General features: G+C 38.8%; 1 protein-coding gene across 2 annotated transcripts in view; it reads right to left on the bottom strand.

Moving 5' to 3' along the window:
* chn1 (chimerin 1) overlaps positions 1-19,067 on the bottom strand; it is a 206,083-nt gene that overhangs the window by 28,310 nt on the left and 158,706 nt on the right. The window lies entirely within an intron of this gene.

The raw sequence follows: 19,067 nt of genomic DNA, 5'->3' as shown, positions 1-19,067 counted from the left end.
GTATCTGAATTTATCAATCTGATTTGCTTTACTGATTTTATTTCTAAAAGCTCATGTCAGCGCTCAAGAACAACAAATACTTTGATGAAGGGACATTGTGTCTTACAATGTTTTCTAAAAGACATTTGCTGCTGAAATAAAGAAGGCTCCCCTTGAAAACAGACAAGAAATAGGTCTGGTCAGCACAAGACCAGGACCTTTAAAGATGCTTACTTGAAAAAGAAGAAAAAAAAAGCTAAACGCAATCTAAAAAACAAGCAAATAAAATGAATCTGTGCCCATCGTCATCTACATACAAGCCTGATGCATTTTCAAACAAATGTTTTAATCTTCTTTCCTCTTCTTTTGAAAGGATATTCACAGAGCATCACAGACGCAGCCTATTCTGTGTGTGATCAATTTCTAGCTACTGAACGGCTGCCAGGCTCTGTCTAGCAAAGGAGGGGGCCGTCCAACAGCAGTCACGCTGGATTAGTCAGGTCCTCTAAGGAAGCAGCTAACCAATGACAAGAAGCTGCCCATGCTGTATTGCTTTAAAAACAGGAGACTCACACTATTGCTGCCAGTAAACCCAATAAAAACAGAGCTAGCAATCTACCTAAATGTTATACAATGCTTGCAAGTTAACTTCTCCCAAAAGATTATCTCAGCAGAAGACAGTTTGTTACCCTGTATTTTCCAATATTTCTACACTCCCCCCCCCCCCACAAAAACACTCAATGATGTTGTGCACATCACATTACACAGTACTATAAAAAAGATGAGGACTATACCAGCTTGATTCAATTCAAGCTGAGAGCAGACTTTCTAAATCACTGCTTCCGAGGTACTTAGACAATAAAATAAACACAATTTCCTCTTTCTCTATGAGAAAAACTGCGTTAATGTTTTTACATTAACTCCTGAACGCGCCATTTAGTTGCTATACACTTTAAATACATACACTGTTGACAGCGCTAACTTAAGAGAACTGTAAGAATTCAAAGTCTTCACCCTACAAAGTCATTACCCTTGTCATTTAGGTGCTGAAACTATATTTCACAAAATATCATCGTAATTCATTTAACTGACTCATTATACGACTCTGAGCAATCACTCAATTGAATTGAATATCTATCTATCTATCTATATCTATATATATATATATATATATATATATATATATATATATATATATATATATATACACAGTGCATCCGGAAAGTATTCACAGCGCATCACTTTTTCCACATTTTGTTATGTTACAGCCTTATTCCAAAATGGATTAAATTCATTTTTTTCCTCAGAATTCTACACACAACACCCCATAATGACAACGTGAAAAACGTTTACTTGAGATTTTTGCTAATTTATTAAAAATAAAAAAATTGAGAAAGCACATGTACATAAGTATTCACAGCCTTTGCCATTAAGCTCAAAATTGAGCTCAGGTGCATCCTGTTTCCCCTGATCATCCTTGAGATGTTTCTGCAGCTTCATTGGAGTCCACCTGTGGTAAATTCAGTTGACTGGACATGATTTGGAAAGGCACACACCTGTCTATATAAGGTCCCACAGTTGACAGTTCATGTCAGAGCACAAACCAAGCATGAAGTCAAAGGAATGGTCTGTAGACCTCCGAGACAGGATTGTCTCGAGGCACAAATCTGGGGAAGGTTACAGAAAAATTTCTGCTGCTTTGATGGTCCCAATGAGCACAGTGGCCTCCATCATCTGTAACTGGAAGAAGTTCGAAACCACCAGGACTCTTCCTAGAGCTGGCCGGCCATCTAAACTGAGCGATCGGGGCAGAAGGGCCTTAGTCAGGGAGGTGACCAAGAACCCGATGGTCACTCTGTCAGAGCTCCAGAGGTCATCTGTGGAGAGAGGAGAACCTTCCAGAAGGACAACCATCTCTGCAGCAATCCACCAATCAGGCCTGTATGGTAGAGTGGCCAGATGGAAGCCACTCCTTAGTAAAAGGCACATGGCAGCCCACCTGGAGTTTGCCAAAAGGCACCTGAAGGACTCTCAGACCATGAGAAAGAAAATTCTCTGGTCTGATGAGACCAAGATTGAACTCTTTGGTGTGAATGCCAGGCGTCACGTTTGGAGGAAACCAGGCACCGCTCATCACCAGGCCAATACCATCCCTACAGTGAAGCATGGTGGTGGCAGCATCAAGCTGTGGGGATGTTTTTCAGTGGCAGGGACTGGGAGACTAGTCAGGATAAAGGGAAAGATGACTGCAGCAATGTACAGAGACATCCTGGATGAAAACCTGCTCCAGAGCACTCTTGACCTCAGACTGGGACGGCGGTTCATCTTCCAGCAGGACAACAACCCTAAGCACACAGCCAAGATATCAAAGGAGTGGCTTCAGGACAACTCTGTGAATGTCCTTGAGTGGCCCAGCCAGAGCCCAGACTTGAATCTGATTGAACATCTCTGGAGAGATCTTAAAATGGCTGTGCACCGACACTTCCCATCCAACCTGATGGAGCTTGAGGGGTGCTGCAAAGAGGAATGGGCGAAACTGGCCAAGGATAGGTGTGCCAAGCTTGTGGCATCATATTCAAAAAGACTTGAGGCTGGAATTGCTGCCAAAGGTGCATCGACAAAGTATTGAGCAAAGGCTGTGAATACTTATGTACATGGAATTTCTCAGTTTTTTTATTTTTAATAAATTTGCAAAAACCTCAAGTGAACTTTTTTCATGTTGCTATTATGGGGTGTTGTGTGTAGAATTCGGAGGAAAAAAATGAATTTAATCCATTTTGGAATAAGGCTGTAACATAACAAAATGTGGAAAAAGGGATGCGCTGTGAATACTTTCTGGATGCACTATATATATATATGTTGCATATTTACTGTGAAATAAAACAAAGAGTACGTGACATGTGTTTCACCTTATTTGGGCTCATCAGGTGTACACACTCGCTGCACCCCTCTCAGGGATCAAACCTCGGATGTCGGCGTCAGAGGCGAAGCCTCTTTACGTTTTGCCATGGCGTGTGGTTCGTTTATTTGACAGCCTGGAGATCGGGGGAATTACATTCATAGTAATCGTGGGACTGTATGGGTGGTTACCTACCTGATGAGCCCAAATAAAGGCGAAACACGTGTTGCGTACTCTTTGCATTATTTGACAGTAAACTATGTAACATTCTATAATCTGCTTCCCGCAACTGAGAGGGCACCGTGGTGGATGTTTGCCGACTTGCAGTACAACCACAAGCGTTACCTGGTAGGAAACCACCCATACAATCAGATTGTGATTCAGACTACAAATGCTATATTTTTTTATAATTATATAGTGTGGCAGATGGCTGGGGACCCTACTCAGTCGGGATGCCTAGACGGTCCACAAGAGAGACAATACCTTCCCTGGGCCACGAGAGGGCAGCCGTCCGGGGCCACCGGAACAGAACTGGGAAGCTCATCCCTGTGGGAGGACGTGGCCCCCGTTAGGGGGCGCCCAGACGTTTCTGGAACCCTGGATGACAGCACTTTCGCCACACAAGGAAGTGTAGTTGGACAGAGCACCTGGAGCCCTTCTGGGTAATTATAAAAGGGGTTGCCTCCCTCCAGTAGACGAGCTGGAGTATGGGAGGAAGGAGACGGAGCTTGTGAGGAGGGGAGTAGAGGCAACGAAGAGGAAGAGAGAGAGAGAGAGAGAGAGAGAGATGAGACTGTTGGTAATAAGGCATTGTGGTGCTGTTTATAAATAAACGTGTGTGTTTTGGACATTTATGGTGTCTGTCTGCCTATGTGTCCGAGGCTGGCTGTCCACGATCAATAGATCGATAGATAGATAGATAGGAAAGGCACTATATAATAGATAGATATGAAAGATGCTATATAATAGATATTTTAGTATAGTTGGCAGGATAGATATATACACACACATACACATACATATACACACACACACACACACACAAACAGAAGCACATATATATATACATATACATATGGAAGTGAAGGTCTATGACACAGTTTGGATATTTGTAGCTAGTAATCCACAAAGGGAGAAAATTAATCAGATATCTTAAAATAGCATTTTATTCCTAAGCTTTTGACAACCTAACAGGTTCATCATCAGAAGAAAATGATTAGACACACAGGAAGCAAAGGCAATATATAGTAAATGAGGGAGGGGGTGGAGGTGCAAGAGGATGGGGAGGATCAATAAGGTGCGGTTCGGATGGTGTTGGTCATAAAGTCTTTTTTATTATTTAAGATGTTCTTCTTTTTAAACCTGCATATGCTAGGTTCATGTCCAAATGTTTGTTAATGGCATTTTCATTTGAGAGCTATGATTCAGCCAGCTCTCTAACCGTGTCTAAGTTAAACGTGTGTGTATATTACATATATACATACTATACACATAATATACATACATATATACACACACATTATATTTATTATATATATATATATATATATGAAGAACACTAGCAATGTCCATTTCTTTTAGCTCTTTCAGCATGGTGCTATAAGACTTTTCACTATGGCTAACTCAATGTAAAACAGCAAATAACAGAATGTATACTGAATGATAAAGTACAACTTCAACAACTTCAACATACAAGAATTTCAAGCTACCACTACTCAAATTTCTGAGGCTGCTTTTGAGATTTCTGAAGTTCTGGGTAGCTTAAACCTTTTTTGGCAGCACTAGGCAGAAGACAAGAATTAACCCTGGACAGAATGCCATTCCTTTATGTGGCACATTAAAACCAATTCAGAACAATCACTTAACTAACAGCATGTCACTGAAAGGAAACTGGAGTATACAGAGGAAACCCATGGGGACAATGTGTAAACTCCACCCAGACAGTGACCAGACTAGCAGATCCCTGGTGCTTGGAAGGAACAATGCTATACATTATATTATCATGCTGCCCAAATTACTTTTGCCTGTACTGCAGCTCTTTAAAAACACAACACAGTGCCTTTATGACTTTTGTTTTGAAAGTTGTGTTTGTATCATTTACTGTAAATACAGCACTCTTTTTGGTAGCAAGAGCTGCACTATGTAATACTGCAAAACAATACATACCCCAAACCAAACAGCACAGCTGACTGAGACAAAACCCACTGAACTAGTTAAAGACTAAGTGTATGCACAATGCCACAATATTTGTATGCTCTTGCTAGTAAATTACGTAGCTATAGACTGTAACTGCTATACGAACTCTCCATTTTTTCAAAGAAAGAGATGGAGGACATTGGCTAACTAGTAGCTAAACCATCAAGCTAGAATAAACCACATGTAGGTAGTTCATGTGTAATTTGTTTCACCTTTTGTGTGTACTATTGTAAATTAGGTTTTTGAAAAGCATTGAGTGAAGAAGAGTCTTCTCTCATAGTTTACCAAATTTTGAAAAAATCATTTAAAATGAGATTTTTTTCAATAATGATGATTTCCCATTGGACACACCATTCCTAAAAATATTCATGAGACTAGTGTTCATTATCTGAATATAAACAAAACTACCCTGCAGATTAGTCTCCATCTGTAAAATAACGCCACACCATTAAAGCCTTGTAGCTATGAGTACTGGAGAGCCGGCATGTAGAAAGAAGCAATTAATTCACCATCAGCATTAAAATTCAGACATCAAACAAACAGATTCAGTCGGCAATATGCTGGTAGCTTGTGACGGTTGGAAAGAGCACAGCTTTGCAAGAAATGAAAAAAAGACAAGCAAAAAATGTATACTAATCAAAAGATAAACTAAACAAAGGATATTTGCAAGTGAACGGGCACAGTGTCCAGCCTGATCTTATCTGACCTTGCAGCAGGCTCATTAAATACCCTGGCAGCTGCTTAACTACCTCTCTATTGTGCCCCAAATCCCTTCATTTTATCCAACACTTTTTAATGACTATCCAGAGTTATATAGTCTTACCCCTCTTTATGTGGAGGGGGTTGCTATACAAAAAGCACAAAAATATTAATTTGCTAGTGTTCGGTTATGAAAAAAGGATGTAAAACAGACTCTAATTTTGCAGTTGCAAACACACAAGATTACTGGGAGACAGCCTGACAAGATAATTATCCATAAAATCTTTGAAGTATGGAAGGACTGTAAACAACATGACACTTAAAATAATTGATTGCACAAATGATATGAGAGAGGGAGCAATATACAATAACTACGTGTCTGCTTAAGGCGAACTTCCTTGTTCTTTCCTAAAAAGCGATAGGATTGGCTTGCTATAATCCCATTACCCATATCAGATCTGGGTGGATTAACGGCTGCTAGTACTGTTCATGTTTTAAATTTTAAACATTAATCTCTTACTTTTCTTTTTTTACATTTGGTTAAACACCCTCTATTTAAAGATTCCACGTGAGAAAGCTCACTAAAATGAAGTTGTTTATTCACACATTTACAGTTAACTGTTGCAAACATTGTTGACATTTATTGCTTAAGATCAAATCAATACAACTACAAAAAAAAAAAAAAAGCAAAAAAGCTATTTGTTGACAGTAACATTATGATCAATGTGGTGGCTCAAATAATAATTTAATGATTTTGTCTGCCTATGTCAGTTTCCAGCTGTGCAGAGACAATATAGTATAAGGACAGTATGTGTCATAGGCAATTCCATGCTGTTCTGTAATTGACACTCATTTAATCAATCTTTTGCAAAAACACACAGCAAATGAAGTTTATAAGAAAGATGAATGTATATTGTAACTCATTTGTGCTGACAACTGATCAATCAAAGGCAGGACACTACTGATTGGCCTCCACACAGCTCCAGCTTCTTTTACTAAAATAGGTGGCTGGATTTATGGAACTTAAGATAATGTACTCAGACTCTTCTTACTATAATGTCTATGTTTATGTATACTGTATGTCTCAACTTGTGCTAGGTGAAGAGGTCTATACAACAATGAAGTGAATACTGTATCACTTCCTCTTATCCATGGTTAATTGCTCTGATATGTAGGAAATTTACATAAACCTGTATGAAGGTGGAGGATGTTGATACAAAGTTCATGCAAGACTTCATTGCGGAGTAAATCTAGCAATACCCAAGTGTCCTTTAAGTGAGATACCAACATGTACGTGTCTGACTTGTGTAGAATGTGCTGCGTTATGCTCCTTCCATTCCCGATTGTCTACAGGATGGATATGGATAATTTGGCATGCTCAAATTCTACTGTTGGGATTCATAATTTCACCAATTAGGAACTTTATTTCCATTGCCTGGAAAAGCTGACTGCAATATACATCAAGCAATCACAACACTGCCTGATATTGTGTTGGTCCCCCACCAGAACAGCTCTGTCCCATCAACGCATGGACTCCCCCAAGACTTCAAAAGATGTTATTTGGTATCTGGCACCAATACATTACCAGAAGTTCCTTTAAGTCATGTAAGTTGGAAGGTGGGACTTCCATGAATTGGACTTGTTTTTTCAGCATATCCAACCAATGCTCAATTGAATTGAGATCTGGGGAATTTGGAGGCCAAGTTCAGACCCTGAACTTTTTGTCATGTTCCTCAAACCTTTCCTGAACATTTTTTGCAATGTGGCTGGGCACATTATCCTACTAGCCCCTGCCATCAGGGTATAATGTTGCTTTGAAGGGGTGTACATGGTCTGCAACAATCTTTAGGCAGGTGGGACGTGTCAGAGTAACCCCCAAATGTATGCCAGGATGTATGTTTTGTCAGTGGAACACTGCTCATAATATCACTCTGCCTCGCCTTTTTCCCCATAGTGCTGTCATCTCTCTTCACCAGGTAAATAATGCACACGCACCTGGACTTCCACATAATCGAAAAGAAAATTTGATTAATCAGAACAGGCCACCTTTTTCCACTGCTCCATGGTCCAGTTCAGACACTCACGCGCCCATTGTAGGTGCTTTCAGCAACGGACAGGGGTTAGCATGGGCACTCTGACTGGCTTGCGGCTATGCAGCATGTGTTCTCACACCTTTCTCTCATGGCCAGCATTAAGTTTTTCAGCAATTTGTGATACAGTAGCTCTACTGTGGGATCGGACCAGACTGGCTAGCCTTCGTTCCCCATGTGCAACAATGAGCCTTGGACAGCCATGATCCTGTCGGTTCACCAGTTGACCTTCCTTGGACTAATTTTGGTTAAGTACTAACCACTCCAGCCCGGGAACACCCCATAAGACCTGGCATTTTAAAGATGCTTGGGACACATTTGTCTCACAATCACAATTTGCCCATTGTCAAAGTTGCTCAGATCTTTATTCTTTTTAATTTTTCTGCTTCCAAAACATCACCTTCAAGAACTGACCGTTCACTTGCTGCCTAATATACGGTATCCCACTCCTTGACAGGTGCTACTGTAACAAGATAATCAATGTCATTCATTTCACTTGTCAGTGGTTTTAATGTTGTGGCTCATTGGTGTAATCATTCATATATTTACAAATTACAAGAATTTCATGTAACATAAATATGACCTGTTCTTTCGCACAATATCGTTGGGCTTTGCTCTATTACATACTGTATCATACTATTCTTGATGTTAAAGTATGTTTCCAGGACCCAAGTAAAGTTGTCCTGGAGGCTATAGTTGTGTTTCTGTGCTTGATGTTATATCTTCTCACAGCTAGGAAATGTTTGTTGTTGAGCTTTGGTTCTTCATAGATAGATAGAATTTTACTATTACTATGAGCAGAATAATGGGTGTGCGTTGCATTGAACATTTTTTTTGTTTTTTTAAAGACTGTAAGAACGCTTAATCTGGTATTGGTAAGTACTTAAAGTTCTTTGACCCTTGTGACTGATTAAATGGCTGACGTAATGGGCTAGAATTCAATGTTTTAAAGAAAATGATATTTCTGTGTGCTGCTTAGTGTAATGGGCTATAAATCAGTGATTTAAAGAGAAGGCAAAATTCCTGGAAACGTCTGCTACAGGTTATTGTTGATGGCTATCTACAGGACATAAATATTTACCTGTCTTACCAAAGAGTCACCTACTTTGAATAATCAGACTGATTTGATTAGTATCTCATCCTCACACAATGTGGCGATACAGAACTGCCTGCTTTCTTTGAAAATTAATGAGCCCTGGGGACACTGGCTTCTAATCAGGTACTTCTTGATAGCTAACAACAACACTGTTATTGGAGCAAAGTAAATGTGTTTATACTATTGTTCTGCAGAGGAAATTGACATGCACTCTTGTTTAACTGATCGTCATGTTGATCTATCAGAGATTGAAGCATTTATGTATTTGTGGGTAAATGAGAATAAGGGAGAACAGACAAGTATGGTCCGAGACTCATGACTGCTGCCTGCATCTTTTAAGCTTTTTTCCCATATTGCTGTGGCCACACCCTGCAGCAACAGTGGCTTATACCTGGACCAGGATCCCCTAGGCCTGAGGCCGGTAACACTTACAATACCTTTTTCATAGTTTAAGGGGTGTTAATACCACAGGTTGAGATGAATTTTGAAAAAGTCAGCAGAGGTGCCTGGCGAGTCAAAAATTTGGTAATACAGTATGTTTCCCCACAGAGATTTGAAGCACATCATTCCTGTCAAATTATTCTGTAACATACTGTGAGATTAGGCTTATGTCCCAATCCCCCCGCCACCTCAAAAGTAATGTCAACAGTGCTGAGCCAAGTATTATTGATGGTACTCCTGTTAAACTGTACTTTGAGCTATGATTGTGCTACGAACATGTGAAGCTGCAACATGAACAATGAAATGTGGATCATAATTCACACAGAGGACACTTATTTGTATTCTCTCTTGTGCAGCTGACAGGAAGGCCAGTTGATGTTAAGGTTTAGCATAAGCTCAGTGATAGCTGTTGAAAGGTTACTTCCATTTAGACTGCTGAATGCAAATAAATTATGAAGAGACACTTTAGCATGTTTGTGCTTACAATAATCCTTTGCTTTACATAACTTTAACATCGGTGGATTTTAACACAAATGCAAAATTTATTAAACCCCTGTTCAACATTGGAATAAGAACATTTTCAAACCTGCTTAATTCCATTGAAGGTTGCAGGGGGCTTTTGTAATAGCATGCAGGAATCAGCCCTATGTGGAGCAACAATCCACTGCAGGACACACTCATGTATACATCCTTGCTAACAAAGGATTAATTGTAGAATTACTAATTAGCGTAAAATACAGACTGTACCTGTGGGGCATGGAAGAAAAACTGGACAGAGAGAATGTGCAAACACCACACTGGCAGCAACCAAATGTGACGTTAGAAGCAAGAAAGCTGGATTCATAAGGCAGCTACACTAACTGCTGTGCCACTCCTTTTCAAAAGTATGCATTTATTATCACATAACAAATAAAAATGCTTATATTTAACCTATAATTGTACTGTATTACAAGGACTATTGGGATATAAAATTAAACTTACTCATCTATAAACAGTATATATAATGCAAGTTAACTGACTGACTGAAAGACTCCTCAAAAACACCTTTTTCTGTTGTAGTGACAAAGCAGGCAGGATTGCACATCTAGGGGGTTCAAATCCCGCTAGTGACACTGTGTGACCATAAGCGAGTCACTTGACCTGCCTGTGCTCCAACTGGAAAAACAAAACAAGTGTAACCAATTGTATCATAAAATATAAGTTAGCTTGGATAAAGGTGTCAACCAAATAAGTAAATGTAAATGTATTTAGGGGTAAAATTCCTCCTACAACATATAAACTGAACAGTCCAAAATCTCAAAAATGCTTTGCTGATTAAATTGAAATCTGGTGATGTTATAGAAAAAGGAAGATTGTCAATATTTATTAATAATATGCTAACATATATGCTTCTACTCCACACCAAGAGTGGATTTTACAAAGCGAAGAATGCAGCACAAGCAACTGATGATCCATGCCAACAGCACCACTAGTCAACTGGGACCACGGACAGCTGAAGAAAGGATATTGTCCTGAATGGTTATGGGGTGGGGAGGGAAAACATGATCACATTTGGCATGTGCAGTCAGAACCTAATATTACTACAGAAAAACAGTTAGTTATATAGTACTTCTGATATATCTGATTAACTAACAGCACTATAACTAATGTTATAGTTATATAACATTATGAAATATCCTGGGTGAAGGTGGGTAACACAACTAGTCTTTCATAATCGGAAGGTTGCCAGTTCGAATCCCGTAAATGCCAAAAGGGACTCTGCTCTGTTGGGCCCTTAAGCAAGGCCCTTAACCTGCAATTGCTGAGCGCTTTGAGTAGTGAGAAAAGCGCTATATAAATGCAAAGAATTATCATTAAAGAATTATAATAGTTATAACCTTTTTATTTAGTATTAGTTAGTAGTCCAGGACCACAAGAAGTACACACAGGTCAAAACTTTCTCACTGGCTTTAAGATGTCTTCCACAAGGATTTCATCAAAAAAGGAGGACATCCAGGAACTCTGTAGGTATTTTAAATTTTATAAAACAATTTTAATTTTAATGTTATGCATTACTGTAGTTATTCTATTTTCTGAAGTTGATTGAATTGATCCATCATTAAGGTTTTACAGCCAGATGTTCTTCCTGACACTAACCCTCTCTATTTATCTGGAACTGGGACCAGCACCAAGTTGGGCTGGTTTAAACTCCTGTAAGTCCTTACCTCTTTGATCTGATTATGGATGTGTTGAGTCATGAGATAAAAGACCAATTCCCTGGTCATGCCTTTAGTGGATGAGATTGTGTTCTGTAGCACCAGAAATTAAGTAGAAAGGAAGTTGGAAGAATGGAGGAGGGCTTTGGAAGATAGAGGTTTGAAGGTAAACAGGAAGAAGATAGAATTTGTGAGGTTTAATGATGATCAGGATTCAGAATTCAGTCTGCAGGGAGAGCTACTGAAATGAGTGGAGACATTTAAAAAATCTAGGACCAGTGGTAATCCAAGATGGAAAATTAGATGCAGAGATTATCCATACAGTGCAGTGTGGATGGAACAATTGGAAGAAGGTACCAGGAGTATTGTGTGATCAAAGAATTGAGGAGAAAGTTAAAAGTTAAGGTTTTTAAGACAGTGGTAAGACTGGCAATGTACGGAGCTGAGTCATGGGTAGTAAAGGGAGCACAAGAGATGAAGTTGGATGTGGCCGAAATGAGAACGTTGAAATGAATGCGAGGAGTTACAAAAAAGGACAGAATAAGAAATGAGACAATCAGAGGTACAACAGAAGTGGGAGATATATCTAAGAAAGGACAGGAAAGTAGGCTGAAGTGTTTTGGACGTGTGATAAGGAGAGACAATGACTATGTGGGTAAAAGATTGATGGGAAAGGAAGTACAGGGGAAGATGAAGTGAGGGAGGCCAAAGCGTAGGTGGATGGATAAAGTAAAAGATCTGAAGGAAAAGGGCCTGATTCAGTAGGAGGTGCAGGACCAAACTGTATGGAGAAGGTTGATCAAGCATATCGACTCCACATAGAGGTGGGAAACAATGATGACGAAGGAGAAGAACTGCAGTTATCCTATTCCTCAAGTCTTCAAAATAAGTCATTTTAGGCTCGTAGTATTTTTGTTTTTAATAGTAGCACATCTGAGATATAGCATACATTCTCAAACTGACTCACAGTTTCAGGGTGCCAGAGTCTATCCTGGAAGCACTGGGTACAAGGAGGGAAAAAAACCCTACCCAGGATGCCACCCCATTTGCAAAAAGTTATGAATTTTGGCATATTCAAGATTTGCATGTCTCAGTCTGCATAATGTAGAACTGGCTAATAAATTTGCACATGAACCTATAAACAGACATCACAATTCTTCGAAACATTGCTGTTTTAACATATATCTAAGTTTACTTCGCAAAATACATTTGCCTTGAATGTATAACAAGCAGTATAATACTTTTCTTTTACATGTACATTTGTTCCATCAGTTTATACATAGAATGATTCCAGCCTGTTTGTTGCAGTGTATATACAAAATATAGAAAAACTGACAAAATACAATTATTTTTCTCATAATCTTTTGTAACACTTTTGAATTGTACTTTGGTTGGCATATATTGTTAAAAGCCACAAAATACAAGCAGTTTCCCTTTAAAATGATTGCACTACATTGTGTCTAGTTGAAAAATAAAGTGTCTCCAATTAATAAGAACTTCCCATTGACCCAATACTGGAATCTGAATAAAATAAAATCTCACACACACACACACATACAGAATTAAATACAACACAATACAATTTATTTTTGTATAGCCCAAAGTCACACCTTTCAACATCTTTGACTCATTGAATAAATCTGGTCTTCCTCTTTTATAACCTTTTAAAAAGGGGTGTGCTTTCCTGGATCAGAATGACTATAAAAGTTAACTATTTCTCTGGTAATTGGTTTATCTTTGGATATTTAAATGTAAATAAAAACAAACCATGCAAGGTGTTGGAAGAGCGAGAGCATCTTGAGACTAGCTGATTTTTACATGTTAATAACTGTTCCCGAGTGAATACGTACCATGGAGCCCTTCTGTTACGACGACTGCAAACATGATTTGTCATGGGTTTGCCTTTTAGCCATTCATCAAGTTGGCTCTTTTTAGAAATGACAAATGGAAGCTCATGCATGCTGAATTCCTTTGTGACCTTCTATCTTAATATCTCAGCAAAATCTGTTTAACCATTCATGTGCTAGATGAAATGAACATTTACAAGCAAAAATGTGTACACAGAGATGATTGTATACAGCTATCTTAGGGAATTCGCATTTAACACTGAATTTAAAACAACCTTTTTAATAAAAATCACTTTAGATAGATGGACAAAAATGGTTTATACAGGAATTATATTTTTCTGTCAGTTTGGATTCTTTATAAATTAAATTATGGTTCAACTGCACACTGTTTGTGACATATTTCATATTGCATCAGTTTAAGTCATACTATAAGTGGCACTCATAATAACAGATTACATTTACATTAATATTGGAACTCTAGAAACCATGCTGAAAGACAAAATACTAAATCAAAAATGGTTATATGATAGAAATGAAGACTAAATAAGTTATTTTCAGACTACTTAAAAACCAGCTTGTTTCTTAAGCATTCCCTTCCAACTAAGAAACATCTAAATTCCCATTAAATTTAGATAAAATTTTAAAATCCTTCCCTTGACACAAAGTTGTGAATGGCATCCCTCCTTACAGAATTTAATAATGTCTAGCCCATAATGAAATCTCAAAATGCAGGTTTTGTTGTCACATTCCATGAAAGAACTCGAAAGGAGACTTTACACATACAAAGACTGAACACATCAAACTGAAGCAATGGTACCCTTCCTTCCCCCCATTGAAGACTCAAACGATTCTGTTCTGTTAACAAACCTTTTTTTTCTGTAAATACATTTGTTTAACTGTATAGGTTTTTCTTTGCGCCATTTCATTTTATGCAGGACACCCATTTCTTCCAGCTACTTTAATATTAAATTACACATCACCCTAATATGTATAATATACATTTCCTTATTCTGTTTGTTTTCTAATGACAGATATGTTCTGAAATTTTCCAGATGAGGAAGACAAAAGCTGAGATAAGGTTGTTACTACACTCACTAATCATCGCACCAGTAAGTTATGACACAATGCATATTGATTAGCATGTTCAACTTAAGACTTTCACTACATGTGACAGTAATGAACCTATATTGTATCTTTTTACAGATCTAAGTTTACGATTCATATTAAACACTGTCAACTACAATAGTGTGTTTGCTTCAGTTGCCTTGCAGTTCAGTTCATTAATAAAAATAACAAAACAAAAAAATGTACTACACAAAACAAAATCAATCCAACCAACCGTAATGTTTAATACCGGCCAACAGAGTGACAGTGCCATGACTACTGTTCTAACACATACATGCTGGCATAGGCTGAAACCAATCAATGGCCATATCACCAACTACAGCTTTAATGAGGCATTTCTTGGTTTTCACATAAGTAAGCAGGAACAAAACAAGCCACAACATTTCACAGACGGCTATGGGAACACTTAGAAGACAAAAAATAATGGAAATAAAACAGAAACCAAGCTCATCTCTTGATACTAGCAGAAAAGCTTTAAAGGCCTCTTCCATTTACTTCCTCTGCTCAATGTACTGAATAAGAGCTGGCTGTCGCTGTCACTTTGATAAAGTTCTTTCTCTTGACCTTGGAAAGAAACCTCTGACTGCTTTCGCCAGTGACAAAGCCAGCGTCAGATAGTAGCTCGCAGCGTAATACATTGTGGGAAACGTATAGCAGTCAGGCACAAATGGCCAGCTTCCGTAAGTCAGATTCAGGGTTCCACAGGTTTATATCCTCCATAATCTCTATAGGCTGGAACTTTTTAACTTTCTCCTTTGTGGCCAAGTGAGCCTTGCATGATTTTTATACCTTTTACTTACATTATTATTAGTTAACAGTATACCCACTTATACTTGGCATAGTTATACACTAAGTGTAAATCAGGATAGTTCTGAAATTTTTCAGGTGAGGAAGACAGAAACATTGTAGTTTGGTAGTAATACTAGAGGCTGTCAATATTTTGTATGTTTACTGGCACATGCAATAATATCAGTAGCCCATACATGTTATAATACTGACCCTAGAAATCCATATAAACATAAGTACAATATATTTTATAGATACACATCAAGTTTTTAATTTTTTTTAAATAAATGTTGCTGGTATCACTTTAGATTAGGCGTCCCTAATTATGCTGTGCTTTTTATGTAATTGCCTGTATAATTACAGAGTAACTAGGTGTTATTATCTTGTATATACCGTGTAACACAATGTAATGTTGTTGTTAAGTACTCAATTGTAACTGTTACTCCACAACTTATATACACACGTACTTAAAAAAAAAAAAAAAATTGTGGAACAATAATTACCTTAGTGCTTGTAAATGTGATATATGCTCTACGTAAAATAGATCCAATGTCAATCCAAACACATCTATATAAATAAACATATAGCAGCTTATTTTAAATACTTGTACAATGCAACCAAGGAGTAAACCAAGAGTTTTGGTAAAACATGGCAGGAAAAGACATGTCCATGTAAAAAGGCTGTACTACAATCAAAATTAAACAAAAGCACTGTTTAAAATTAAACAGAGGACAATATCTACCACCTTCAAACCTTTCACAAACTTGCTCAACAAGATAAATAGGATAGTTTCATTTACAAAGTACTTTTCTAGACACTCAAAGAACTTTTACATAGGAGTGACTTAAGTCATCAGAATAAACAAGCATTAAATACCACATATTTAAAATAAACACATCATATAAAATACAATAATGTGACTAGTGATTGATTGATAGACATATGGATTGATAGAAAAGGCACTATATAACAGACAGACAGTCCAAACAAACTATTTGCCCTTGTGTCGGGGTTGAATGGGGGAATCTTTAAATAAATAAATACATAAATAGATGAACACACACCAGAATGACTATAAAGGAAGAAAATCAAATAGAAAACTTCTTACTTGTCTGTCTGTCTCTGTGAGACATTATACAGGCATACCACTGTTTGTATAAAGGAGCCCCTGTAGCATTTCTTGATACACTTTTGCTGAATACCATGACTAATAATGACACTGCTGATTTTGCAAATTCAATTGCAAAGTCAAAAGAACCTAACATCTACCATGAGAGCCCAACGTTCTCTAGTTAGACCGGTGCTCACAGCCAATCACCGTGCAGCTTGAATTATTTCTGCCAGAGAATACCACAATTGGCAGCTCTCCCATTGGCACCCCATTCTCTTCACAGATGAGAGCAGTTTCAGAAAGATCATGTGTCACAGAAGTGACAGAGTCTGGAGATGCCATGGTGAACATTGTGCAGTTTACATCATCATCCAACATGACTGGTTTGGCAGTGGGTCAGTGATGGTCTGGGAAGGCACAGACCTTCACATGCTAGGCAACAGTACTCTGACTGCTATAAAATCCTCCCAGCCACTGTCAGACCTTACCCTGGTGCAGTGGGCCTTAGGTTAAACCTGGTGTAGGAAAATGCCCGGCCTCATTTGGTCAGAGTGTGTGGGCAGTTCCTGGATGATAAAGGCATAGATCCCACTGACTGGCCCTCACATTCCCTATAATTCTGGATCTCAAAACAAATCCCAGGTTTCTATAGTGCAATTTCACATCAGTGGATTAGCCATTGCCATAATACCAGATTTCAATCAACTCACTCCATCTCGGATGAGTGAATTTGGATAACCATACAGTCACAGCACCATTTACAAGGCTGTATGACTTGAGCACTAAACAGCCAATCAACCACAGCCTACAAGTCTTAGAAACAGCACGTTGGGAGTTTAATCCTGATTCTGTCATCTGTGCTCAATTAAATAAAGTAAGGCAAATGTGTCTTTCATTCATGCCCAGTGCTTTGAGAAAGACACATATTCCATCCACACAGCCAAATGCACTGGTCAGGTCAGATGAGGTCACATGCACTGGTACAGCGCATTGCCACACCCACCACATGATGAAAAAGCTTGGGATCTCGGTTAGCAACTCTCCCGGGCAGACACGTGGTCCAGTTGCACCCTCCAGAAATGACCATTTATCTGTCGCAGCCAGGTATTAAATGGGTGTTCCTTTGGCCTGGTCCTCAGCAATGAGGATACTGCAAACCTGATGCTCCCTCACAATGCAGGTAATGTGCCCCATTCGGGACTCCACCAGCAATTGTTCATTTGACACAAAGTCAAACCGATGGTACTCAAGGATTCTCCTAAGAGACACAGTATCAAAGGAGTCCAGTCTTCATCTCAGGTCAATAGATAGTGTATATGTCTCACAGCCATATAGCAAAACAGGAAGCACCAGGACACTAAAAACTTGGACCTTCGTCCTTTTGCAGAGGTATCGGTAGCACCACACACACCCATTTCCAGAGACCTCATGACCCCCCATGCTCTCCCAATCTCTCTACTGACTTCATAGGAAGAGTCTCCAGAGACATGAATGTTGCTGCCGAGGTAAGCAAATCCCTTGACGAGGTAGACATTCCCTCCACAGACACACTGCTGATGGCTGTGTCCAAAAAGGCCTGGGTCTTGGTTTTAATCCAGGACACTCGCAAGCCCAGACACTAAGACCTCTCTCAGTCTCTGGAAAGCCCTGATCAGAGCCTCCATTGATCACAGCATCAGTGGAAAAGTCAAGATCAGTGAATCTCTCTTCATTAACAGATGTCCCACAGCCACTGGACACCATGATCATGCTCAACACCCAGTCCATGCAAGCACTGAACAGAGTAGGAGCAAGAACATAGCCCTGATAAACCCCAGAATCAACTGGGAAAAAAAAAACAGAGGTTCAGGCTCCACTCTGCACTGCACTCACAATACCAGTAAACAGGCTAGCCATGATATCCACCAGTTTCGGGGGGATCCTGTGAAGTTGCAGGATGTCCCACAGGGCAGCTTGATCAACCGAGTCAAACGCTTTACAAAAATTGACCAAGGGTACAATAATACATTTAGCCTAGACATTTATTCAAAGCAACTTACTAGGGGTGACATGTAGATGAGTAACGACTTGTCAGGATGGCTATGGATAAAAGGGTGATACAGCAAACTACAGAAATGACTAAAAGTAAGAGAAAAATGGGGACTAAACGAGTAGTGAGAAGTCCTATAGACAACAGTAAAAGTCAAAACCAGTACAGCACAATTCAGAGGTCTTGTTGTTGACTGATTCCATTACAAAAACCCAAATTAAAACTGCATTAATAAGCTTATTACATATTTGTGGAAAGGTTGGGTCTTCCCGTGTCTGTGTGCGCAGTCCCACCTTCAAAATTAAGTACACTTTTTTTGATCGCTTTGCTAATGCATTAACAATATTATGGAGAAAAGTGTGGTTATCAAAAAACATGTATTAAAAGTCTTGGATGTAAAATGGTAACATTTATGCAATCATTTCTGTCTGAGTGGGGCCTTACTACATTTTTCTGGTGAGAATTTGGTGAAGGAGTCATGCTTCTGTGCTGAATGTGCATTTCAACATGGTGTCAGATTTTTCTGCTTGCTAAATAGTGCAGCTGGGATCAGCACTTCTAAAAGGACATTTAT

This window comes from Erpetoichthys calabaricus, chromosome 8 (genome assembly GCF_900747795.2).
Source record: "Erpetoichthys calabaricus chromosome 8, fErpCal1.3, whole genome shotgun sequence".
Lineage (NCBI taxonomy): Eukaryota > Metazoa > Chordata > Cladistia > Polypteriformes > Polypteridae > Erpetoichthys > Erpetoichthys calabaricus.
Note: the sequence above shows the minus strand (reverse complement) of the source record. Positions and strands in the feature narration are given on the sequence as shown.